General features: G+C 42.7%; 1 protein-coding gene across 2 annotated transcripts in view; it reads right to left on the bottom strand.

The window, feature by feature from the left end:
- Nucleotides 1-26,468, bottom strand: part of ITFG1 (integrin alpha FG-GAP repeat containing 1) — a 207,443-nt gene that overhangs the window by 55,602 nt on the left and 125,373 nt on the right. The window lies entirely within an intron of this gene.

The following is a 26,468-nucleotide window of genomic DNA, read 5'->3' as shown; positions in this document are numbered from 1 at the left end:
GGTTGAAAAATGCAATATCATGGGAATTGAATCACTGTTTTTCAGCAATTCGGTCTCTGTGCTTCCTGGACTAATTATATTTGATGGTAAAGTAAATTGAGGGTTCATTAAAAAATATAAATATATATATATTGGACTCTTTATTTATGAAGAATTAACATGGAAAATGCACACAGTTAATTTATGCAACCCCATTTCTCAAAGTATTTATATTATTTTCCTAAATCAGTTCTTCTTGTAGCTACTATATTCCACCTTGAAACTGTATTGACTGAATGATGGCAGAGTTGTTTGGGGCAACTCCTTAAAATTACAGTTGGACAAAATATTGTTGTTACAAAAAAACAAAGAGATATGTGAATTATATGCAGTGAAGGTTCACATGCACATTCAAATATTCTTTCGTTTTTTATGATTATAAGGTTCTGAAAATGGAACGATACATTTTTCATTTCGGGTGACTGATGTTGCGGCTGAATAAAAATGAGATTACTAATGGGTCACTAATGTTCCAAAAACTTGCTCAAATTTTTGCTTAAAATGGGGTCGTTCATAATTACCCAACAAGACAAGCCAACATGTACTATTTACAACAACTACGAACTTCCTTTGCAAGCAAAACTATTATTTATACTGGGCCAAAAGTTATGGAATTCACTTAAAGTGAGCCTCAGGCAAACTATTGGTGTTAATAGTTTTAAATGCAATCTCAAAAGTTTATTACAGTATTAGAAAAGTATATTACAAGTAATCACTGGCAATAAATGAGTAATGAGTGATATTGTGATGCCCTTGAAAAGTTTTGCATTCCAGGTAATTCCTCCTCCTATACCACTGCTCCCCATTTGCGTTCCTTTCTGTTTCGCTTCTGTTTCTCCACCTCATTATTCTCATTATATGCATCTTATTTCACAATAATTCTTTATTTCTGTCTTCATTTTATAAATCACAATCCATCGTCATCGGGACACAAAATTTTATAAGCCATGCTTTTATTCAGGCTCCTCCACTGTTCTCATAACATGATGCATGTTTCTTGTACATTGTGTTTGATTGATTCGTGAGTGGAAAACAAGATTTAACTGAACTGAACTCCTCATAAAAGCTCAACTTCACTGATCAGATCATTTGATTAGAATGGATCACTCACATATCCTGAAAGCAGACAATTTATGAACAATTAAAAGGTGGTATATGGAATCATGAAATGCCTGAAGAGGAAAAGAAATGCATTGAAATCAAACCTTCAAGCCTGCAAATGGATGTTACCTCTTGGAAGCATCTAGGTGCAGAAAATCCTATAAAGTTGGTCTTAAAAATTTCAAAGCAATATGCTTCCTCCAAGCTCAAGAAAAGAAAACAAAACATGAAGTGAATGCTCAGAACCAAACCGCAATTGGTTTAATTTGCATATGTGGCAGAATAAGCAGGTTCAGAATTTGACTATTCACCGATACGAAGTATTTTATTTCAGTTGAAATATTCTTCTACTTCAATTGAAATAAAACAAAGATTTCACAACTCAGAAAAAAAACTCCAGAGGTTTACCGCTGTCTTTTACACCACCTTATTTAACACGTTACATTAGATTTTTCATGCCTGTTGCTTGTGTCCTTCATGACATCCTTAAAAACAGAAAGTGTCCTGCATGGAATGATTTTCAATTTTGTTTGATTGCCAGGCAAGCAGACAGAGTAAAACAATTATCTCATTCCTGTCTGCGCATGTGCGATCAGAACAAATTCAGAGCCAAAGTACTGCTAAACTACAGGTTTGTTTTCCAATTCATATTCCAATTCGTGTTCAAAATATAACATTCAATTGAAATTTAGTTGTTCCTCATTCATAAACTGACGTTTGTAGACAGGACAGACAAACAAACAGATAGAAATTCACCGATTGCTTTACCAAGATTTTCGCTTCGCATGCGTAGGGTAACAACATCTGCACAATAATAATAATAATATAAAATAAAAAATTATGACAGGGGCTCAGCTGGAGATGATAAAATTCCCAGCAACATGGTAGCGATTCTTGTCACCCAAGCTTTATATTTATTGGAGGAAGCAGACACAGCCCAATGTTTTGTAATGAAAAGCTCCTCTCACAACACGTTTGAGTTGTGTTGCCCAATTCAGTCCAGACTCCAGCATACTGTAGAGTATATCAGAAATCAACTTGCTCCCAGAACCATGCTGCTGAAGATGCCCAAGCATCAAAATGGTCATGATGCTCTCACCCCATACACACCATTAGGGGTATGTGACAGCAATTTGATATGGTGCTGCCTCGACCATACTGCTTTGCTGTCACCAGTGTGACACTCTTTTCAGTGGAGTAGCATATGCTTAACATGACACCAGGACAAGCCATCTCATCAATTCTACAATGTTTCTGCACCATGACCATGCCATACACATGAGGTGTAGCAGGGCTTGAGCTCCCCCTCCTGTGCTTCCATCCTCCATCCTCTCCTCTGCCCACTCTAAAAGGAATTTTCCCCAAAACCATGTTCAAGCAAACCTCAGCACAGTTGGTTGTCCTTTCCTATGCAGTTTTCAGCCAATTTCGTACGTTCTTCCCATCAGTGGACAAGTTGTTCAATGCCAATATAATATGTTATGGTCTTTTGAGTTGAGGGGGTGGAAGGGGGGGGGAGAGCAGAAACTTTTACATTCAGCCTCAATAAGATTTTTTTTTTTAAATAAAGAGTTGTTTATTGCAGGGCAGTTCATCAGTAATGATCATCACTTCCAGAACAGCGGGAAGAGCTATTGTGCCAATTTAAAGCATCATTAAACTCGTGATTCTTTACAGTAGAATCAAAATAAAGACCAGCTACTGCACCGTAGTCCCAAGAAGGAAGCCCGACACACACACACACACACACACACACACACACACACACACACACACACACACACACACACACACACACACACACACACACACACACACACACACACACACACACACACACACACACACACACACACACAACAGTACTGGTAAGTACTCACAAAAGCCATTTCATTTGAAGTTATAACCCTAACTTGTAAGCAATTGACTGATTTACCAACTGCCCGGGAAGCTAGGTTTTTGGGGTTAAAAGTAGTGAAGATTTCAATGTTCACCACAAAAATGTAAGACACCATATAATGTATGCATATCTATGTACCTTCTCTCTATCTCGAAACAGTGCCTTCAGAGAGTATTCACACCTCTCGACTTTTGTCACTTTTTTTTGTTACAGCCTGAATGTAAAATGGATCAAATTTAAATTTTTTGTCACCGATCTACACAAAATATCCCATAATGATAAAGTGAAGTCTGATCTAATTGAATTTTTTACAAATTAATTAAAAATGAAAAGCTGAAATGTCTTGTTCCCAGAACATAAGTCTTCAAGCCCTTTGCTGTGACACTCCAAATTGAGCTCAGGTGTATCCAATTTCCTTTGATCATCCTCGAGATGTCTCTACAACTTGATTGGAGTCCACCAGTAGCCAATTCAATTGATTGGACATGATTTAGAAAAAAACACACCTTTCTATATAAGGTACCACAGTTGACAGTGCATGTCAGAGGAAAAACTCTACCATGAAGTCCAAGGAACTCTCCGTATAACTTTGAGCTACAATTGTGAGGAGGGATATATCTGGGGAAGGGTACAAAACAATTTCTCGAGTGTTGAAAGTTCCCAAGAGCACAGTGAGCTCCATCATTAGGAAATGGAAAGAATATAGAACTACCCAGACTCTTGCTAGAGCTGGCCCTCTGACCAAACTGAGCAACTGAGCAAGAAGGACCTTGGTCAGGGAGGTGACCAAGAACCCAATGACCACTCTGACAGAACTACAGAGTTCCTTGGCTGAGATGGGAGAACCTGCTGGAAGGACAATAGTCTCTGCAGAACTTCACAAGTCAAGGCTTTATTGGAGAGTCGCCAGATGGAAGCCCCTCTTGAGAAAAAGGCACATGACAGCATGCCTGGAGTTTGCAAAAAGGCACATGAAAGACAGAGAATGAGGCAAAAGATTCTGTGGTCTGATGAGACAAAATTGAACTCTTTGGCCTGAATGCAAAGCGCTACATCTGACGCAAACTGAGCACAATTCATCACCCATCTAACACCATTCCTACCGTGGTGGCAGCATCATGCTATGGGGATGCTTTTCAGCAGCAGGGACTGAGAGACTTGTAAGGATAGAGGGAACAATGAATGGAACCAAATACAGGCAAATCCTTGAGGACAACCTGCCTCAGAGTGCAAAAGACCTGCGACTGCAGTGTAGGTTTACATTTGAACAGGACAATGACCCCAAGCAAACAGCCAAAGCAACACTGGAATGGCTTCAGAACAATAACGTGAAAGTCCTTGAGTGGCCCAACCAAATCCCAGACTTTAATCCCATTGCGAATCTGTGGAAAGACTTGAAGATTGCTGTTCACCGACACTCCCCATCCAACTTGACAGAGCTTGAGCAAATCTGTAAGGAAGAATGGGAGAGAATCCCCAAATCCAGATGTGCAAAGCTGATACAGATGTACCCAAGAAGACTCGAAGCTGTAATCGCTGCCAAAGTCGCTTATACAAAGTATTGACTCAGGGGGTTGAATACTTATTGATGCAAAACATTTCAGCTTTTCATTTTTAATTAATTTGTTAAAATTTCGAAAAACATGTTTTCACTTTATCATCATGGGGTATTTTGTGTAGATTGATGATAAATAATTTAAATTTAATCCATTTAAAATTCAGACTGTAACAATGAAATGTAACAAAAGTTTAGGGGGTGTGAATACTTTCTGAAGCCACTGTAAATACAAGTTGCCAGATCGAGTCTGAGCAGGCTAAATGTCTTAACCACAGCACTCCAATGCTGAATGATACCTCATTTAAGAGCTATTTGGCCCAGACAGTGCATGTGGAGGTTTACAAATATCGATATTCAAGCAAATTTGAGTTATATTCATTTTTGTTGCGCATGTGGTGAATATGCCCAGTCATTGGCTCACCCATCCACAGGAAGTAAAAAAAATATGATAGAACACAAACTATTCAGTAAATTCTGTCAACGTATAATTACCTTTCCATCGATTTACTTTACCAAGAATGTGGCCTTCAGTGAGGGAAAGCTCTTGACACCACACAGCCTTACATATTGTCCAAATACCCCAAATAATTGGGGGTATTTGGAGAATAAATGAATGAAAACAATTAAAAACTTGAAAACAGAGTGGTACCTTCCATATTGGCTCAAGGTCGCCACAGGTCTAATCAGTCTGAGGACTTGGGGGGGAGGGAAGGATACATAATTAGAGTTGCGAGGGAGGGAAGGATACATAAATGGAGTTGGGAGGGAGGATGGAGACTTGAAGAAGAAAGGGGTTGAGAACTCCAGGGGGTGGGGGAGGAGGTCACATTTTACATTTTGCAAAATTTCCATGGGTCCCCACCATTATTCTGTCAAAAGACAATCTTGTCAAACTCCTTAAATATTCTACACTCCATTGGAAACTAATTCCCCTACAACAGCCCAGTGGGACCGGGTTACCTGCTCGTCCATATATAAATGGGAGTTGCCCAATTGCATTTGAACGAGGTCTGAAAATGGCTTGTGTGAGTGGAAGCACAAAGTTTCACAGGCAGTGTATAATCTCAGAGTCGCTGGTTTGCACACCCAACAGAAGGGAAAAATAATAAAAGCACAAATTATATAGTCAGTTACGTCCAATGAACAATTTCCTTTTCTTCGATATACTTCACTGAGAGACCTTAGCAGTCTTACCAGTTATGCTGACGATTATAACTATTATGACTCATATTCTGTCAAAGGACAGTCATGGCAAACTCCATAAATATTCCACACAATTGGGAGAAAATTCCCTGACAAATGGAACCTGGGACTCCTTACTAATGCCTCCAGTATCTTTTCATGCACACGTGAGCAGTGCTAGATTAAGGCTTTGTGGGGCCTGGGGTCCTTAAGATATGGGAGCCCTTGTGTATTCTTCCATATAAAATCATTATAAATGATTATACAGTATTCTTCCATATAAATCATGTCAAACTGAAATATTACAGGTGAGTGTTATCACTTCACTGACGGGAATACTAAGAGAGGAGGGGGGGGGGAGGAGTGAGAGTGGGGTAGGGGAGAGAGAGAGAGGGGGGAAGAAAGTAGGGAGGGGAGGGGAAAAGAGAGAAAAGGGAATGAGGGGTGAGGGGAGGGGAAGGCAGCGTGACGGTAGGGGAAGGCAGCGTGAGGTGAGTGGAAGGCAGAGTGAGGGGAGGGAAAGGCAGCGTGAGGGGAGGGGAAGGCAGCGTGAGGGGAGGGGAAGGCAGCGTGAGGGGAGGGGAAGGCAGCGTGAGGGAAGGGGAAGGCAGTGTGAGGTGAGTGGAAGGTAGCGTGAGGGGAGGGGAAGGAAGCGTGAGGTGAGTGGAAGGCAGCGTAAGGGGAGGGGAAGGCAGCGTGAGGTGAGTGGAAGGCAGCGTGAGGGGAAGGCAGCATGAGGGGAGTGGAAGGCAGCGTGAGGGGAGGGGAAGGCAGCGTGAAGGGAGGGGAAGGCAGCGTGAAGGGAGGGGAAGGCAGCGTGAGGGGAGGGGAAGGCAGCGTGAGGGGTGGGGAAGGCAGTGTGAGGGGAGGGGAAGGCAGTGTGAGGGGAGGGGAAGGCAGCGTGAGGGGTGGGGAAGGCAGCGTGAGGGGTGGGGAAGGCAGCGTGAGGGGAGGGGAAGGCAGCATGAGGGGAGGGGAAGGCAACGTGAGGGGAGGGGAAGGCAGCGTGAGGGGAGGGGAAGGTAGCGTGAGGGGAGGGGAACGCAGCGTGAGGTGAGTGGAAGGCAGCGTGAGGGGAGGGGAAGGTAGCGTGAGGGGAGGGGAACGCAGCATGAGGTGAGTGGAAGGCAGCGTGAGGGGAGGGGAAGGCAGTGTGAGGGGAGGGGAAGGCAGCGTGAGGGGAGGGGAAGGCAGAATACAGGGGCGTTACCAGGGTGAAAGTGGCTTCAATCATTGATTGGGAAAGCAAACTTGTTGCTGTTGCAGAATTTGGTTTCTTTGAATTTGCATTCTCAAGCGTCACCGATAGGTCCTCTCTCTGGTGTTTGGTTTGCAAATGTTTAAGCATATTGGATGTATTAGAGAAATGAGCAATGTCTGTTGAACAAAGTGAGAAATGCAACTTTTCGGACCGTCTTCTTTAACCTTCCCAAAATACGTAGTTCCAAAGTGCACTTCTGGGACTTTTGAACATGTTGTCAAAACTTTGTCAACATATTCTATCCGCCCATCAGCACGCTTTACCAGCCAACTTCAAATGCCTTGCTATTCATTAAAGAGGAACACACCCTTTGGGGCATTTTTAGTTTGCAAGTGATTTGCTTTTGCTGCTGTATTGCCAATGAGATGCCCCAGGGGTGTGTTCCTTTCCAATTAATTCATTATCAAGCCATGTTTAAACGGAACATGCCCAACAGGGATGAAAAAAAACCCTGGGTCCAAAAAAAACAACAGGGTCCAAGTTCGCCAATCCTCTAAATGGTCAATGGTCCAAGCTGTCTAATGTGTCTGAAGGGTGTCAGTGGTCTTTAGGATCTTGCAGATCTTAGGGGTCGAAAGGGTTTTAAGGGGAGGGTCTTTGATGTCTAAAAGGTCTTCGAAGGTATAAGGGGTCTCAACAGGTTGTTGTTGCAATTCCATCTGTGGAGAATACACACTGCAGCCAGAGATCACCAATGAGATGCTGGGTGGATGGTGATCTGAAATGGTGGCAAGCTGACTAAATGAGAAATTCTGTCCTGGATAAAGTTCAGCTTCTGAAGTATTGCTTTTGCTCAGATGCTCCGATCCAGACAAGCAGTGATTAGTCCATCACATTCCTGCCCTGAGCCTTGTGTGTCATGGAAAGGTCTTGAGGGGATCAGAAAATGATCCACTCATTACCTTTTAAACTTATCAGTCTTTATCCTGCTCTTGCAGCCAGAGCATTGATGTGGCTGGCCCAGTTGAGTTTGTGGTCAATGATGATCACAAGGTTATTCTGGGATGGTGGTGCCAATTATATTTTGGAGCAAATGGCTACAATCTCTCTTGTGAAAAAAAAGTCACTGACACTTTTTAGGGGAAAATGTATTTTTACACTTGTCAAACAAAGCCTGGGTGTTGTCAAGGTCTTGATGCAGGTGAGCATGTGATGTTTCATTGTTAGAGGTGTTATAAATGGTACTGAACACTGAGATAAACAAACAGCAAAACACTTGATATGATGATGGATGGAGATCATTAATGAAGCAAATGAAGATGGTTGGCCCAAGGACTGGCTTGAATAGCACCGAGCAGCGATATCTGAGGCAGGGGTTAAAGTTAACCTTTCAGAAAACTAGCCAATTGCCCCAGTAACTAAAATAAGTTATTTACTTCACAGAGTTTTCACCAACACACACCCAACTTGGTGTTAGGTGCAAGACATGAAACAAATACATAAACATGCTACTTGAATGTAACCATTTTATTTCTATGCTACTGAAATTAACTGGCAACATCCACATATCCAATTTGCATTCTTTCATTTACACGGACACTAGCAGGGGTACCTGGCATTGCCCGGTGCTGTTTTAATCCTGTTGGCATTTTGAAGAAATCAAATTTTGTTTTCTGTTCATTTTTTTGTGGGGGCCCAAAACACCACTCGACACCCACAAAGGAATGGAGTGAAGGATCATTTAATACTAACTTTTGCATAGCTACAAAGGCTTTTGTTGTTTTTTTTAAGTTCCCCCCAAAAAAATTCCAACTTAAAAAAAAAAAAGAATTCAAAATCTTTTTTTTGCCTAAAACTCTCTCGAGCACTCAGTGATGAACCTGAAAGCTTGACAAAGATCCGTTAAGCTATCTCTGAGAACAATGGCAACAGACAAACACATGCATGCGCACACACGCACACACACACACACACACACACACACACACACACACACACACACACACACACACACACACACCTCATAAAATGACTGACCAAATACAGCAATTGAGCATCAGGAGGAACCCAAATAGACAAAGATGTTGTCATTAGGAGGAACCTGGATAGGATTCAGGCTTTGCGACTGCTCGACCCACAAACCCATCCAGACAGAGACTGGTGTAACTTACAAAAACTATTTGCTATTTTGGTGCATACTATACATTATTTTGACTCACAAATTCTTTGCTTTTTGATTGGTGCTCAATGTAGTAAGACTGAATTACTTTGGAGTGTTTGTTTAAAAATCACGAGAAGATTTATCCATCGACATCAATTGGCGAAGAAACATTCTTACAAGATTTTGAATAACATGTTCAAACAGTATATTATTATCTTATATGGATATATATGCAAATATATACATATATATATATATATATATATATATATATATATATATATGTAAACAGATGTTTGGTACTTCAGAACTTTAATATGGATACAAACAAACACGACATAATAGTGACCGAAGCTTTTCGTGCTGCACTCTTCAGGGTAAAAATCGCAGCAAGTGAAGAAGGAAGTGAAGGCGTGTGCTTTATACGCAGGTCTCAATAAGGTAGACACTGATTGGTTCAACCGTAATGACATCATGGTTAATCCGAACACCCATTGGTCGGCTCATCATCTTCACCTCGAGCTCCCATTGGCTGGAGCAGAGTTCGTTGATGATTGACGAATGCAACCACATCCTGGAGAGAGGGGGGATGGGTTTCCCCTAAGGTCCATTCACCATTTGTTAACGTACTGTTACGGTTGTAGAAATTCACAAGACACCTAAAGGACACCAGGACACAGGACAGGACACCTAATAATAGTACATGCCCAAGTAAGCCATAATTATCAATTTTTACCTGAAAAGTGGGTAAATTTGGCAGCCATTTTGAATTTTTGCATTCTACCAACCTAAGACATCATACTATGTCAAAAAGTTCAACGGATTCGTGATCAGCGTGAAATTTGGCCATAAAAAACACTCCTTTCAACAAAAGTATGGTTGTATGCCCAACCCTAATATTATGTCATCAAAAGGAATTTGCACGATCTCTGTGACTCTTTCAGCATGGAAAGATCAAGGGAAGTATGTTCACAAATGGTGAATGGACCTTAGGGGAAACCAATCCCACCTCTCCCGGGTATGTGTTTGCAAACGTCAATCATCGACAAACTCTGTTGCAGCCAATGGGAGCTCGAGGTGAAGATGATGAGCCGACCAATGGGCGTTCGGATTAACCGTGACGTCACTACGGTTGAACCAATCAGTGTCTACCTTATTGAGACCTGCATATAAAGCACACGCCTTTACTTCCTTCTTCGCTTGCTGCGATTTTTACCCTGAAGAGTGCAGCACGAAAAGCTTCGGTAACTATTATGTCGTGTTTGTTTGTATCCATATATACACACACACACACACACACACACACACACACACACACACACACACACACACACACACACACACACACACACACACACACACACACACACACACACACACACACACACACACACACACACACACACACACACACACACACACACACACACACACACACACACACACACACACACACCCAAAAGAAACGGACCCAAAGTGGTCTTTGTTGAGGCCTCCAGCTCAGAGGGAAAGGGTGAGCTGAAGGCCAGGTTCTGCCTTGGACCTGTCCACCTCGTGTGGTCTTCGAGCTGAGTCGAACCAGGCACCAGCGAGAGGCGAGCCAAATCCAGACACCGGCGAGACGAGGTGAGGGATCGCTGTGACGCGCCCAGAGCCAGCGATGAGATGAGAGCCAGAAGACCACCAGCGACACAAGCCCAGGAGTGGCGACACGGGTCCAAAACGACCAGGAGACCAGGCGACCACAAGAAGAAGACAAAGACGAAGAAGACCCCTCCAAAACACTTTTCACACTGCCTGCCCCGTCTATTTCTACTCGCCCCTCGTCGGGGCGGGGGAAACGCGTCTCACCCCTCCGCGCACCTCATTCGCCGGGGAACTCCGTTGCCTCTCCATGATTGGTCGGGGGGCATCGGGCGTCTTGATTCCCCGCCCCCCGAAGAGGCTGTGATTCTTTTGGTGCTCGCTCTGTGCCCTTTGACCGACTTACAGCCACCTCGTCCCCGATCTGCCGAGGATTTGCGAGAGAGACGTCAGGCCTTTGTGAACTCTGCCCACGTCCTTGCTGACACGCACGTGCTTGCTGGCGAGCAGAGCATTGTTGCTGAAGATGGCGTTGACGTAAACCCCTGACTATTAAAATAACTTCACAGCATTTATTCACCCATTAGACGAGGGAAAGGGAGCTATCTATCCACATTCACTTATCGAAATAACTGAGCTATAGGACCTGAATGTTGTGTGCTCATGGCTTCCAGATTCACAACAATATATATGTGTATAAATATATATATATATATGTACACACACACACACACACACACACACACACACACACACACACACACACACACACACACACACACACACACACACACACACACACACACACACACGTTGTTGTTCGTCTTTCGGCTGCTCCCATTAGGGGTCGCCACAGCGGATCATCTGTTATGATCCGCAAACTGATTTGGCATAGGTTTTACGCCGGATGCCCTTCCTGACGCAACCCTGGTCGCCTCTCACGACACAGAGATAAGGATTGGGTTTCGCCATGATTCCGGGCTGCCCTACACCCTCTCATAGCGCGGCTCAGTGCAGAGTGCCCGTCCTCAAGCGATCCTCCAACCCAAGCTTCCGAGTAGCCGGATTACAGGCGCACGCCACTACGCTCGGTATATATATATATATATATATATATATATATATATATATATATATATATATATATATATATATATATATATATATATATATATATATATATATATATATATATATATATACACACACACACACACACACACACACACACACACACACACACACACACACAACATGACCAAAAGTATGCGGACACCCCTTCTAATTAGTGGACTCAGCTATTTCAGCTGCACCCATTGCTGATGGTGTATAAAATCAAGTACACAGCTATGCAATCACCATAGAGAAACATTGGCATTTGAATGGGCCATACTGAAGAGCTCTGTGACTTTCAACGTGGCACCATCATAGGATGTCACCTTACCAACACGTCAGTTCATCAAATTTATGCACTGCTCGAGCTGCCCTGGTCAACAGTAAGTGCTGTTATTGTGAAGTGGAAATGTCCAGGAGCAACAACAGCTCAGCCGTGAAGTTGTCGGAACACAAGAGCTTACAGAATGGGACCACCAAGTGCTGAAGCAAGTAGCGTGGAAAAGAATGTCTGCCGTCAGTTGAAACACTCACTACTGAGTGCCAAACTGACTCTGGAATACATACATGTATATACATATATACAAATACAGATATAGATATATATATATATATATATATATATATATATATATATATATATATATATATATATATATATATATATATATATATACATATCAAAACATGTGGAGTGTGACGAGAACTCCCCCGATCCCCATTGGACACAGTCCTACACCAAAGCGTCACCTCCAACACAGAGGCTTCGGTCCAGCGACTCTGTCAAACAGACAAAGATTACATGGTCAACATCAGTTTACCATCAAACGGAGCCACCAATCTGGATTTCAGGCTGATTTGCCCTCATCAAGATGGCATACCGATAATTAGCAAACCAATGATGACCACATTCGTCGTTTATACATCAGACGCACCTCCTGACTGTTATGGTGAGCATCGTCGCAGATTATGTTGAAATATGGGGAAATTGAAACATGGGGAGTGTGTCAAGCACTCCCCGGCTCCCCATTGGACACTTTTGTGTTGCAAATCTGTTGCTTTGTCTTCTTTTCCATACTTTCTTTGTTAGAGGTGTTACAAATAGTGATGAATTTGTTGTTTTGATTTGAGGTAGTGTTCGTCTCGGCTTCAGCTTGAACACAAGTCTTCAGCCTCACACATTATCTCCTTCCTTCTCTCCTTTGTTTCTTCCACGCATCGTCTTCTTTATCATCGTTCTCCCTCTGTCAGCTCAAAACCTCCGAATTTCTGTTTGAGCAAAAATTACCCACAAATTTCTTTCACTCATTCCTTTTGTATCTTTTCCTAATACTTTTCCTTCTTTCATCCTATATTATCCTTCTCCATTTTCATACGAATAACCTTTCTACTTTTTCCTCTTGCAAAAACAATAAAGACAAAACCTCGTAAATGACATTAAAAATGTTTCATCTCCCTTTACTGTTTGTCCTTCCTAAACGACCTCTTCGCATCTGGCTTTTTCTTCTTTTGACTCTTTGGTTTCTTTGGTAATGAACTTTGCATCCAACCCTTGTGTTCCTCCTCCTGGCTCCGCTTGGCTCCTCTCTCCAATTTCTGATTAAAGCACGCACGTTGGCTCCTCATTGGTTACGGGCTCAAATGGCATGTTCTCAAATCCTGCTCTGCTGCTCTTGCTTCTCTTTTGTCTGCTCTGAAAGTCCATTAAAATGATTCCCATTCACAAGAAGGGTGCAAAAGCATATGCTCTCAACTATAGATCCATAACCTTACTTCCAATTATAAGCAAGTCATCAAATCCATCCTCATTGCTGATGTCATCTTTCATATTATCAAACAAACTGATCTCCGACCAAGTTTGGATTCCATCCCAGTCACTCACTCACTGTACGCCATGGAAAATGATCAAATGCAACAAAATTTGGAAACTATTTTTCTGACTGAATATTCCCAAAACAATTAAATGTGAGTTAAAACATGATGCAATACACTTTGGGAGATCATGCCCACTGATTTTCTCTCCGACACACACCCACCACAACTAAAATATTTGGAGGAATGACATTTCCTATCCTTTCATAAGCTATGGAGAGCAGCAAAGTGGAAAATATTTTGCTGTCTTGCAACGAGCAACTATAAACAAAGTAGGAACTATAAACTATAAACATTCGACTATAAACAAAGCTGTGTAAGTTTCAATTTGATATCTTGAAAACATATTGAGGTATGGTAATAATAAATTTTAGATGTTGAAGAAGGTAAATTAATGCATTAATCAAAGAAGGCATTAAACATGGGAACACAGCTCCTCATTTTATAAGATGCATAACATTTCAACTGGAGATATTATTTGGAATATATGTTATATAGAATATAAAAGCTGTCAATTTGCAATCCAAATAGTGCATGTTCATCCTGATGTAAAGACAGTTTGCCAATTATAACACCGAATAAAGACAATAAATATTTCGTGCATAGACAATATTTGCAAAACCAAATTAACAATAGTTCCCAAGGCAACAGCAATTTTGAAAATTTGACCTGTCAGATGTTTTATGTGACCGATTGTGATGCATAACAAATTTGGCTGATACATTTTCTAATTGCGGCCGAATAGGTGTTTTGCATGTTTCAGATAGCCTTGACGTTTGACTAAGATTGACCAAATTTTACTCACATATATTACACATACCAAACACACAAATAAGCTGTGTAAGTTTCAATTTGATATCTTGAAAACATATTGAGGTATGGTAATAATAAAATCACAAAAAGTCCCATTTCATTATAATGGATTGAAATTGTTGACTTGGAAACTGTTAACGTCTCAAAACAGTGAAATCGGTTGCTCTGATTTTTGGTGTACCATGTCTGTGATCCAATATGCAAATCCTGTTCAAATTTCAAGTTATGGTAATAGGATGAAAATTTATTTTATGCAACCATGACCTTTGAGTTTTTGAACTCAAAAACAATATGCTTCTCGGTTTTCATTGGTGAACAAAATTCAGTGACCCAATATGCAAATTCTGTTTCACCAAGCAGAGTACCCAGCCTGTTCTGTTCAACCTAGGTGGGTGGAGATTGCGAATTACTTGCTGAAAAAAGTATCGTCTGTGTCTTGCAAGAAGACATTAAATGTTTGTGTGGTGTGCGTTCAAAGGGGTCGAACAGGTCGACTGGGTATACAGGTCTAAAGGTGTCTAAAGGGTGTAAAGGGTCTAAGTGGTCCAAAGGTCGAATGGGTATTTTCAATAGTCGTCAGGATCTAAAGGTCTATTACATATTTTCCAATCGTAATTAGCATCTAAAGGTCTAAGGGATTTTAAGGGTCCAGGAGGTCCAAGCAGTCAAAAGGGTGTAAGGTGTCTAAAGGTCGAAAGGGTGTTCCAAGAGTAGTTATGTCTAAATGGTCAAAGAGAACTATGCAGTCTAAGGAGTCAAAAGAGGTCAAAAGTGTTTAAAAAAGGTCTAAGGGTCAAGGGGTCTAAAGGTCTTCATGAGACTAATGGGTAGAAAGGGTCTTCAAAAACCCCAAAAGGGACTAAAAGGTCTTGAGGGGTCCAAAGCAATCTAAATTGTCTAAATGGGTCTAAAGGGTCAAGGGGCTTAAAGGGTCCAAAAGCTCTAAAATGGTCTTAATGGGTCTAAAATGTCAAAGAGGTATGTGCCAATAGCAGTTACAAGTCTAAAGTGTCTAAGGGATCTGTCGGGTCTAAGGAGTCGAATGAGGGTCTAACAGGTATTAAAGGTCTAAGGGTCAAGATATCCAAGTGGTCCAAAGGGCATAAAAGTCTTCAGGAGTCTAAAGTGTCTTCAAAGGTCTAAAGGATCAAGGGGTGTAAGGGTCAAGAGTATTTTTTGCATTGAAATTCACCCTAAACAAGGCTGAGCGCCAATAAATGTGAACGGCGACAGCGAAAAATAAGAGGAAAAACTGGCAAAACCTTCACCTCGTCCTAAAACAAGGAAACCTCTTCACAGGACCACTGTGCAGGAAGGGGTAACTCGGCTAGGCAGAAAAAAAAAATCCCTACCCCCATTGGGTGTTTTTTTAATTTTTATTTTTGCAGGAGACACCATCTCCATACTGGATGGGCATTGGCTCCCGAAGGGAGCTCATCTGCCCTTTGTCAAATGTTGTTTTTAGTCCTGGCAGGGTATCATATTCACCAGTGAGCAAAGCCAGTGAGGGGTGTCAGTTTTAGTTACTGTCAACCTGACCATGAGGCAGGTAGTGTTGGGTTACATGTTTCCAGTGGCAGTCCCAAAAGACTGACCTGAGGTATAAGGGTTAAGGTGTCTGAGGTCAAGAAGGTCTAAAAGGTTCCAAAGGGGTCTGAAGATACGTTCCAACAGAATGTAATTAATAGATGTAGTCACGATACAATTATACGTAATTAATAGACAAACTCACGTGGGTCGACCGAGACTGCACCTTCAAGTGGCCTGCAAATTGCCCATCCATTTATTTAGGATTCACCGTCCACCCATGTTTTTGGGTTTTAAATAAACTGCCCCTTGAAGCATTGCTTGCTAAACCAGAGTTGGTGTCAAAGCCACCCAATGCTCGCCTGTTTATACATTTATCGTTTTTAAAAGACGAGTCTAATAATTCATATTTTTTATAAAGCATTGCAGTGAAGTCTGATCCAAATAATTTTAAAGCAATATATGTATTTGTATATTGCAATAAGTAACAAGAGCGCAGGTGAGCACAATATCCACCCGAACAAGAAGGTATATAGAGAATTGTGCTACTACATGGAAAACAGCATACTGGTTGCCATGGCAACCACTTTATATGACGAACATATGTCACGACACACCGTCTCCACAGTCTGTACCTATGTACCAAATATGAAACGTGAAAGTGGAAAACTTTGGGAGTTAGAGTGCGGACAGGGACGGACGGACGGACGGACGGACGGACGACCGGTATCACATAATACGCCACGATATATATATATATATATATATATATATATATATATATATATATATATATATATATATATACTGTATATATCGGGTGTATAAAAAATAGTGTGGTCGATAAAAACATTAGGAAGGAAAAAATAACTTGCACCAAAAACTTTAACATTTTCACGCTCACGCTGACGCTCACGCCGGGGGTATCGCTGTAGCTCTCTGTTCTTCAAACAGGCGAGCTAAAAAAAATGTCAGATTTTTATGGCAAAGTACCTCTCTAATATACAACGTTTTTGGTTTTGTTGAATGACAAATTGAAAGGACTCGTCAGTGAGCTGAGTGGTAATGGTGGATATGATCACCGTTTTGTGTGATCCTGCAATCGTTGCCTGCAGTAGTCGTTCGTTGACATCATGTACAAAAACCTTCATTTATTATACAAATCAGTCATCTTTTTATTTGGATGGTGTAAATTGGAAACAGTCTGCTGCCTCAATCGCTAAATACAAATAACCAGGCTGTACATGAAGCAAAAACATGCCTCCAGTTTATGTGCACGATACCTATACCCCCAGCACACTGACGAATTGCAATCTATCAAAGCTGTACAACCACGACGTGGTTGTACAGCTCGGATAGATTGCAATTCATCAGTGGGCCGGATGGGGGGGGGGTATGGGTATGTTGTACCAACTTTCTTGTTAAGCGCTCGCCAAGTGGCTTAAGCACCCAAGCAAGAACTCCATTCAGTTACTTACGTCACAAAGCTCAGTTGCTAAGCAGCCAGCTAGCTTGCCAAGCCAGCCGTTCCTTATCAACGGTTTTGAATGGAGTGCTTGCTTGAGTGCTTAAGCAACTTGGCGAGCACTCTACAAGTTGCTTGGTAATGGAACACACCGGTGCAGTAAGCAGTTTATTTATGGTGACACTTCGATATTTTCACACTGCTCAACCTTGACAACTCTGGCTAATTACATGCAAAAAATCTTAATTTATTATACAAATTGCCCATCCATTAATTTGGCCGATGTATTTCCCAAACCGCTGGCTCGATCGACGATCATTCCGAAAAAAGAGAAATCTGGCTAACAGACATGAAGCAAAACCATGCATACTGCTTATGTGCATATATAATACATCGTCTTATATACTTGGATCATTCAAATTGTGAATATGACTTCCGAAGGCGTCTTAGATTGACCAGAAAAACAACATGGCAGATGCTGGATTTTCATCCTAACCATTGTGGACGGAGTCAAGCGAGCTCTCCAGCCAATAGGTTTGAAGGCTTCTTACACCTACAGATTCATGACGTTTTTAATCTACAGTGGCCTGCAAAAGTATTCACCCCTTACCAATAATGCCACATTTTGATGAATTTCGAATTATGTAGAAACCATTTTTCAAATAAACTTTTAAATTTAGAACAGGAGAGATCAAAGTAAACACTGTTATAGTTGAAGGTGGTTACATGTCAGGAATACCTGGAAAAAATAACACGTTCAAATCAAAATTCACTGGTTGTAAAAGGATTTAGCCCTGTAGGTCAGTACTTGGTGGAAGCACCTTTTGCAGCAATAACTGCTACGAGTCTTTTTGGGTCAATCTCTTCCAGTTTTGGGTAGGTTTATATTTTTGGGTAGGTGAGATGGTGAAATCTTTGTCCATTCTTCACGTGAAAATTGCTCTAGTTCTGCCAAGTTTGATGGGGATCGTCGATGGACTGCAATTTTCAAGTCTCGTCATAAATGTTCAATTGGGTTCAAGTCAGGACTTTGACTGGGCCACTCAAGAACATTCATTTTCTTCATATTCAGGCACTCCAGTGTGTCTTTACCTTTGGCTTTCAGATCATTGTCCTGCTGGAATGTGAATCTCCTACCCAGTTTCAGATTCATGGTTGACTCAAGCAGGATCTCATCAAGGATTCTCCTGTACTTTGCACCATCCATTGTCCCTTTTATCCTGACAAGCTTGCCAGTCCCTGCTGATGAAAAGCAGGCCCTTAACATGATGATGCCACCACCATGCTTGACAGGAGGGATGGTTTTGACTGGGTGATGTGCAGTGTTGGGCTTGCGCCAGATGTTATGCTTTGAATTTAGACGAAAAAGTTCAATTTTTGTCTCTCCTGACCACAAAACTTTTCTCCACATGCCTGCAATATCATTAAGATGCTTTTTCACAAACTCCATACAAGCTTTTACATTCGACTTTTTCAGTAATGGTTTCTTTCTTGCCATCGGTCCAGAGAATCCAGCTTTTTGAAGGGAATGGGATATTGTTGATTGATGAACACTGACCCCCATCATGGGCATAGTATAGAGCACCGAGCTCAAGGTACGCCAGCAACCCCCTTCTGGTAAAACTACCAAAATCAAGAATCACTGCTCACCTCACTCTTTCCTTCCTCTGTTTTCCTGCCTTTGGAACAAACTCCCACACTCTCTTCAATCCCACTTTTCCCTCCAGGTCTTCAAAACAGCTGTTCACCACCATCTCTTATCTTCCCCCATCCAAAACCAAACTTTTCTACCCCCACTAATCCACCCCAAAGCCACCTCCTTCAAATTCCTTGCTTTCCTTCCTGAAAGTCCCTATAGTGTCCATCTTGTTTACCCTGTGTACCCCGGCCCATCCCTCTCCATTCCACAGATCTCCTAATGTCTCTGTCCCACACTGTTTTTTCCTTCCCTCTCCCTCCCCATCCCTCCCCCTCTTGTCTCCTACTCCCCTTGTTGTACGTTCTGTGTGTTTAGTCTCATACGAGCCTCGACAGTGCATAGAAAAAGAAGAAGAAAAAAAAGATATTAGGTGGAAAGGCTTTCAGATGAGGTGTGGAGTGTCATATTGTGAATGCGTTGGCATGCTACAAGTTGAAGTTTGAACAACTTCTTCCCATTGCATACCAATGCAAGAAGCTGTGACAAGTTCTGCACAAACGAAACAAAAAGTGTGTAGATGTGTTCGATGATATACAGTGGGGAGAACAAGTATTTGATACACTGCCGATTTTGCAGGTTTTCCCACTTACAAAGCACGTAGAGGTCTGTAATTTTTATCATAGGTACTTCAACTGTGAAAGACAGAATCGAAAACAAAAATCCTGAAAATCACATTGTATGATTTTTAAATAATTCATTTGCATTTTATTGCATGAAATAAGTATTTGATACATCAGAAAAACAGAACTTAATATTTGTTACAGAAACCTTTGTTTGCAATTACAGAGATCAAACGTTTCCTGTAGTTCTAAACCAGGTTTGCACAGACTGCAGCAGGGATTTTGGCCCACTCCTCCATACAGATCTTCTCCAGATCCTTCAGGTTTCGGGGCTGTCGCTGGGCAACACAGACTTTCAGCTCCCTCCAAAGATTTTCTATTGGGTTCAGGTCTGGAGACTGGCTCGGCCACTCCAGGACCTTGAGATGCTTCTTACGGAGCCACTCCTTCGTTGCCATGGCTGTGTGTTTCGGGTCGTTGTCATGCTGGAAGCCCCAGCCATGCCCCATCTTCAATGCTCTTGTTGAGGGAAGGACGTTGTTGGCCAAGATCTCACGATACATGGCCCCATCCATCCTCCCCTCAATACGGTGCAGTCGTCCTGTCCCCTTTGCAGAAAAGCATCCCCAAAGAATGATGTTTCCACCTCCATGCTTCACGGTTGGGATGGTGTTCTTGGGGTTGTACTCATCCTTCTTCTTCCTCCAAACACGGCGAGTGGAGTTTAAACCAAAAAGCTCTGTTTTGGTCTCATCAGACCACATGACCTTCTCCCATTCCTCCTCTGGATCATCCAGATGGTCATTGGCAAACTTCAGACGGGCCTGGACATGTGCGGCTTGAGCAGAGGGACCTTGCGTGCGCTGCAGGATTTTAATCCATGACGGCATAGTGTGTTACTTATGGTTTTCTTTGATACTGTGGTCCCAGCTCTCTTCAAGTCATTGACCAGGTCCTGCCGTGTAGTTCTGGGCTGATCCCTCACCTTTCTCATGATCATTGAGGCTCCACGAGGTGAGATCTTTCATGGAGCCCCAGACCGAGGGAGATTGACTGTTATCTTGAACTTCTTCCATCTTCTAATAATTGCGCCAACAGTTGTTGCCTTCTCACTAAGCTGCTTGCCTATTGTCCTGTAGCCCATCCCAGCCTTGTGCAAGTCTACAATTTTGTCCCTGATGTCCTAAGACAGCTCTCTGGTCTTGCCAATTGTGGAGAGGTTGGAGTCTGATTGATTGAGTGTGGACAGCTGTCTTTTATGCAGATAACAAGTTCAAAAATTTTTGACAAATTTCCCTGACAATATCTGCTGCTCTTCCTCCGCTCCAATTGGTTCTTCTGACCACGTCCTTATTAAAGTGGACATCTCTCTGGCTGTTATCAGAGAACCACCTCACCGCCGTCGAGTCTGGCATTTCACTCAAGCCGACTGGCAGGGTCTCCGAGCAGCCATCAAACTTACAGACTGGTCTCCTATCACTACTTTCTCAAACATCAACTCATCCTGGGAATTCTTTCAAAGAAACTTGCTCTCCCTCATGCACAGATTTATCCCCTCTCGTGTTCAGTTGTCTTACCCTTCCTCCCGCCCTTGGTTTACTGAAGCTTGTGGCGAGGCAGTTGTCCTGAAACAACTTGCCTTTGCCTCATGGAAAGCAAACCCAACTGAGGAGCAATCTCAGTTCTTTCCACAAAGCTCGGAACAAGTGTGTAGCTACCCTCAGGAGAGCCAGAAAACAACATCTTTCTCATCTCAAGTCTGAACTCTCAAACCTCTCTCCTCCTCAAAATCCTGGTGGCGTTTAATCAAATCTGTTTCTGGTGTATGTTTCGCCCTCCATCCCCTCCCTAACCTTAAATGGCCGTACTGCTGATTCCACACGTGATAAAGCTGAATGTCTAAACTCGGTGTTTGCAGCTAAATCTTGTGTCCCAAACCCATCACTATCTCTACCCACTTTACCCAGTCGCACCCAACTGTCCCTGGACTCTGTATCCTTTTCTCCTGACAAGGTGGAGAGCTTGCTTTCAAACCTCTAGTCAGATTCTGCAACCCGGTCCAGACGGCATCAGCCCACGTGTCCTCAAAGCCTGCTCTTCTGCTCTTGCTCACCCTCTCTCTGTTCTATTCACCCTCTCATTTTCCCAAGGTCATCTGCCATCTGCTTGGAAATCTGCTAACATCACTGCCCTGCATAAAAGGTGCAAAAACAGATCCCTGTAACTATAGACCAATCAGCCTTCTCCCAATCATCAGCAAGGTTATGGAATCCATCATCGCTTCAGACATGAAATCCTTCCTCTTCTCCAATGGCTTGATTTCCAATCATCAATTTGGTTTCAGACCAGGTCACTCTACCCTAGATATGCTGCTACTGCTCTCCCATCAATGGATGGAGGTCCTCAATGCCAGACAGGAAATCCGGGCCGTATCCCTGGACATATCACGTGCTTTTGACACAGTCTGGCACCCTGCCCTACTCACCAAACTCTCTTCCCATGGTATTCAAGGCCATCTCCACTCATGGCTGCCTGCCTTCCTCTCCTGTCGCAGTCAACGTGTGGCCCTAAATGGAGTTCTTTCATCCCCTCTTCCTGTGCAGGCTGGAGTTCCTCAAGGTAGCGTTCTGGGCCCTGTTCTTTTTCTGGTTTTCATCAATGATCTCTCGGACTCTCTGGAAAATCCTCTATTTCTCTTTGCCGATGACTCAACCCTCTGCCGTACCATCTGTCATCCCTCAGACCGGCAAGCAGCAGCTTCTTCGCTCACTGCAGATCTGGATAAAATCACAAACTGGTCCAACACGTGGAACATGTCTTTCAATCGGACAAATCTCACACTCTCACTATGTCTCTTCGAAAGGACCGTTTACAAAACCCCCCCATCCACTTTCTCAACAATCCTCTGGAAGAAGTCTTTTCTTTCAAGCTTCTGGGTCTCACTATCTGCCATGACCTTTCCTGGGAAAGTCACATTTCCAACCTTGCCTCAAAAGCCAGTCGCCGACTGGAATCCTCCGTCGTGCAAAGTCCTTCCTCGGCCCTCTTGAGCTCCTGACCACTTACAAAGCTTTTGTCCGTAGCCTGATGGAGTACTGCTCTCCCCTCTGGGCTGGTGCTCCTGCCTCCCACCTTTCTCGACTTCACGCTGTCGAAACCAGGGCTTTAAGATCATTGGCATCTCCCGCAATGAAGCTGAGTCTTTGGGCCTCTCACTTAATCACCGCAGGTTGGTCGGTGGTCTTTCTGTCTTCTACCGAGCTCCTCTCCAGCCTTGCCCCCCCTGCTCTCTCTGCGATTTGTCCCAACCACATTTCCACAGGGCGCTCAAGGTCCAACAACCCCCTTCTGGTAAAACTACCAAAATCACGAATCACTGCTCATCTTCACTCTTTCATTCCTCTTTTTTCCCGCCTTTGGAATAAACTTCCTCACTCTATTCTTTCCCATTCTTCCCTTCAGGCTTTCAAAACAGCTGTTCACCACCACCTCTTATCTTCCCCCATCCAAATCCTCGATCTTTTCTACCCCCGATAATCCACCCAAGCCCACTTCCTTCAATTCTCCTGCTTTCCTTCCTGAAAGTCCCTTTAATGTCCATCTTCCCCTCGCCATGTTCCCCGTCCCATCCCCATCCCTCTCCCTTCCACAGTTCACCTGTGTCTGTTCCCCAATGTTTTGTCCCTTCCACTCCCGCCCCTCTTGTCTCATGCCTCCTTGCTGTGAGTTGTGTGTTAGCTCTCATACGAGCCTCGACCAAGGTATAAAAAAAAAAAAAAAAAAAAAAAAAAAAAAAAAAAAACAGGTGCAGTTAATGCAGGTAATGAGTGGAGAATGGGAGGGCTTCTTAAAGACAAAACTAACAGGTCTGTGAGAGCCGGAATTCTTACTGGTTGGTGGGTGATCAAATACTTATTTCATGCAAATTAATTATTGAAAAATCATACGATGTGATTTTCAGGATTTTTGTTTTGGATTCCATCTTTCACAGTTGAAGTGTATCTATGATAAAAATTACAGACCTCGACGTGCTTTGTAAGTGGGGAAACCTGCAAAATTGGCAGTGTATCAAATACTTGTTCTCCCCACTGTATGTACATCCAGAAGACCCTCGTATAATGCGGGGCAAGCGTTTCCACGAAACTCCGTGTTATCCGAAAACATGTTATAGGGGCAATATTTAACATGTAACAATCTGAGTTATGTTCCAAAAGGGGAAGATTTCAAACTTTTAAGGTTTAAGACCGACATAAAAACCTCAAAAAAAAAGCAGTAAACAATGCAAAAACAAAACATAACAATTAAAAACATTATAATAAGTTACTTTTTAAAAAGTGTTGTGATTGGGGTTGGATACAGTGCATATTGCTTGTGGCAGGCTTATTCAGGTGTCGCAGGCTGTCCAGTTGAGGATAAAAGCTCAGAAGATTAAATGGAGGCCGATTCACTTGGGAGGCTGACCTTTATAATGGAGACATGAATGACAGCCTTCATTTCCTGTTTGTTGACCTCTTTGTCATATTTCAGAACATTCTCAATCTCCCTCCAGACCCTGGAACTTCTAATGCAGTTAGGATCATGTTCATCAAAGATGGCCATGGCTTCATCGACCAATTTGAAACCTTGAGCTATGACCTTCGTCGTGAGGCTTTTAACAGGCACGATCTCCTCAGGACTTGATTCTGTCTCCTCTCTGATGTGCTCCTCCTCCAGAGCCAGAAGATCGTCATTGCTCAGCTCCTCCCCGTGTGAGAGAAGCAAATCCTCAACATCATCTTTGTCGACCTCTTCAAATCCCACTTGTAGGGCCATATCCACAATCTGTTTCCTTGCTTCGCTGACCTTCAGCTTCCGTGAAACCTCAGTACTCAATCACTGCCTCAGGCCAGAGTTTATGGAGATGAAAGTGCAGCTGGGCATACATTTCCAATAGAGTCCAGTTTCATCGAGGTTAAACACCTGGCTTGGTGTGTAACCTCCATCCTCTATCACCGATTTGAAGACAGGTGGAAATTTTTCAGCAGTCGCATGATCTGCAGCAGCAGCTTCCCCAGTCAACTTAAGATTGTGAAATGCATGGCAACTCTTGAAGCGCTCGAACCACCCATGCCTAACAGCAAAAGGCACTGGATCACTGGTATCTTTGGTTAGATCACCATACAATAACTCCTCGCCTTTTCTTGAATAACCATTCCAGACAAGGGCATGATTTGTTGGTTCTGATGCTCTATCCACATGGTCAGCAACTTCTCCATTTTTTCAATAGCATCAGGCCGAGATCTTGCAGTTCTGGTAACACTGAGATTCGTTGTTGGATGAACACTCTTACGGATATTATCATGATTGTCACGAATGGTTCTCACTGTAGAATCAAGAAGTCCCATCTCTGTTTGAATATATCAATGCTGCACTCACCTCTATCAAACCGATCTCAAACGTATCATTTCACCACCAATGAATGAGACTTTATCGACTTCTTCTTCACGTGATCATTATCTCCAATGCCACTTGTTACACGCTTTGCAGCCATAGTTTCGGCCGCTGTGAGTGAACGACTCGCACAGGATGACGTAGCACGGTTGTTGTTGTTGGTGGTGTAGAGTTAAATCTGTGCTGTAGCAAAAACCTGTTATCAAAACACGCATTATCCGAGGGTCACCCATATAATACTATACAGAGAAGGTCAAGAACGAGATGAATGACAGCTGTGGTGTCAGAAGTAGGCCAATTCCTCATAAATTACTTGCAACAAGTCGAATGCCTGCTGTACCTCATCTGTGCATGCAAGCAAGGTGACCGGCAAGAATATTTGGTGGCACTCAGCAATCAAATCAAATACTACTTTGCCCATGATCTTTACAATTATGCACGACTGCTTCCACTGAACCTCGCTCAAATGAATCAGCTGAAGACAAAGATGCCAGAAACATGGAAAGCTCTCAGATTTCGATTTCTGTCATGAAGACTGGAATACCGTTCACTAACCTCTTTGTGGACCAAGCACGAGAACAACAAATCGGAGGAGAAAGTAGCGGGATGAATTACAGGAATCACGCAAAACGAACCTGCCCTAAATCATTTTCTACTCACAGCCTGAGTTGGCCCATATCATCAGTGATTTTCAATATCAGTACTTGTCTGCAACTGATACATGCCCAAAATAACATTACCAAATTTCAGAAATGAGAGCTCAACGTTCTGCTAGCAATGCTGAAAAAAAAAATCAAGTGTGGTCTTCCGGAGCATTGTGAAGGAAATCCATTCGTCAGTGAGATGCAACTGGTAAATCTTGCATCGATGATGGACATACCCGAAGACAACAAAGGTGATATTTTGAATAGAGATAAGAAAGGATAAGCAGAGTAAGAGAAGTTGGTTGAAGACAGACTGATGAATGCCTCTCTCATGTCTCTTTGCGATAAATTGGGGAAAAAAATGAAGCTGAGGACACACAACACATGTCTAAAGAAGACCAGCTTTCCTATTGGAAACAAGATTGTCAAACTTCGCGAAGATCATCAGTTACTCGCTAGCTTTTTGGTTATTCAACATTCACGTCCACAATTGATTGGCAAACGAGGTGAAACCATTGGGAACTACGAGATGGCAGTCATACCAAGGTCGCTCTTTGCCACAAATGGAACACTGCTGATCTCAAATGACAAAAGCTCCGTCATGAAGGAAATAGAGAAA

The sequence above is a fragment of the Eptatretus burgeri genome, chromosome 7 (genome assembly GCF_056783735.1).
Source record: "Eptatretus burgeri isolate ZD-2024b chromosome 7, Ebu_testis_v1, whole genome shotgun sequence".
Classification (NCBI taxonomy): Eukaryota; Metazoa; Chordata; class Myxini; order Myxiniformes; family Myxinidae; genus Eptatretus; species Eptatretus burgeri.
This window is presented reverse-complemented; position numbering and strand designations above follow the sequence as displayed.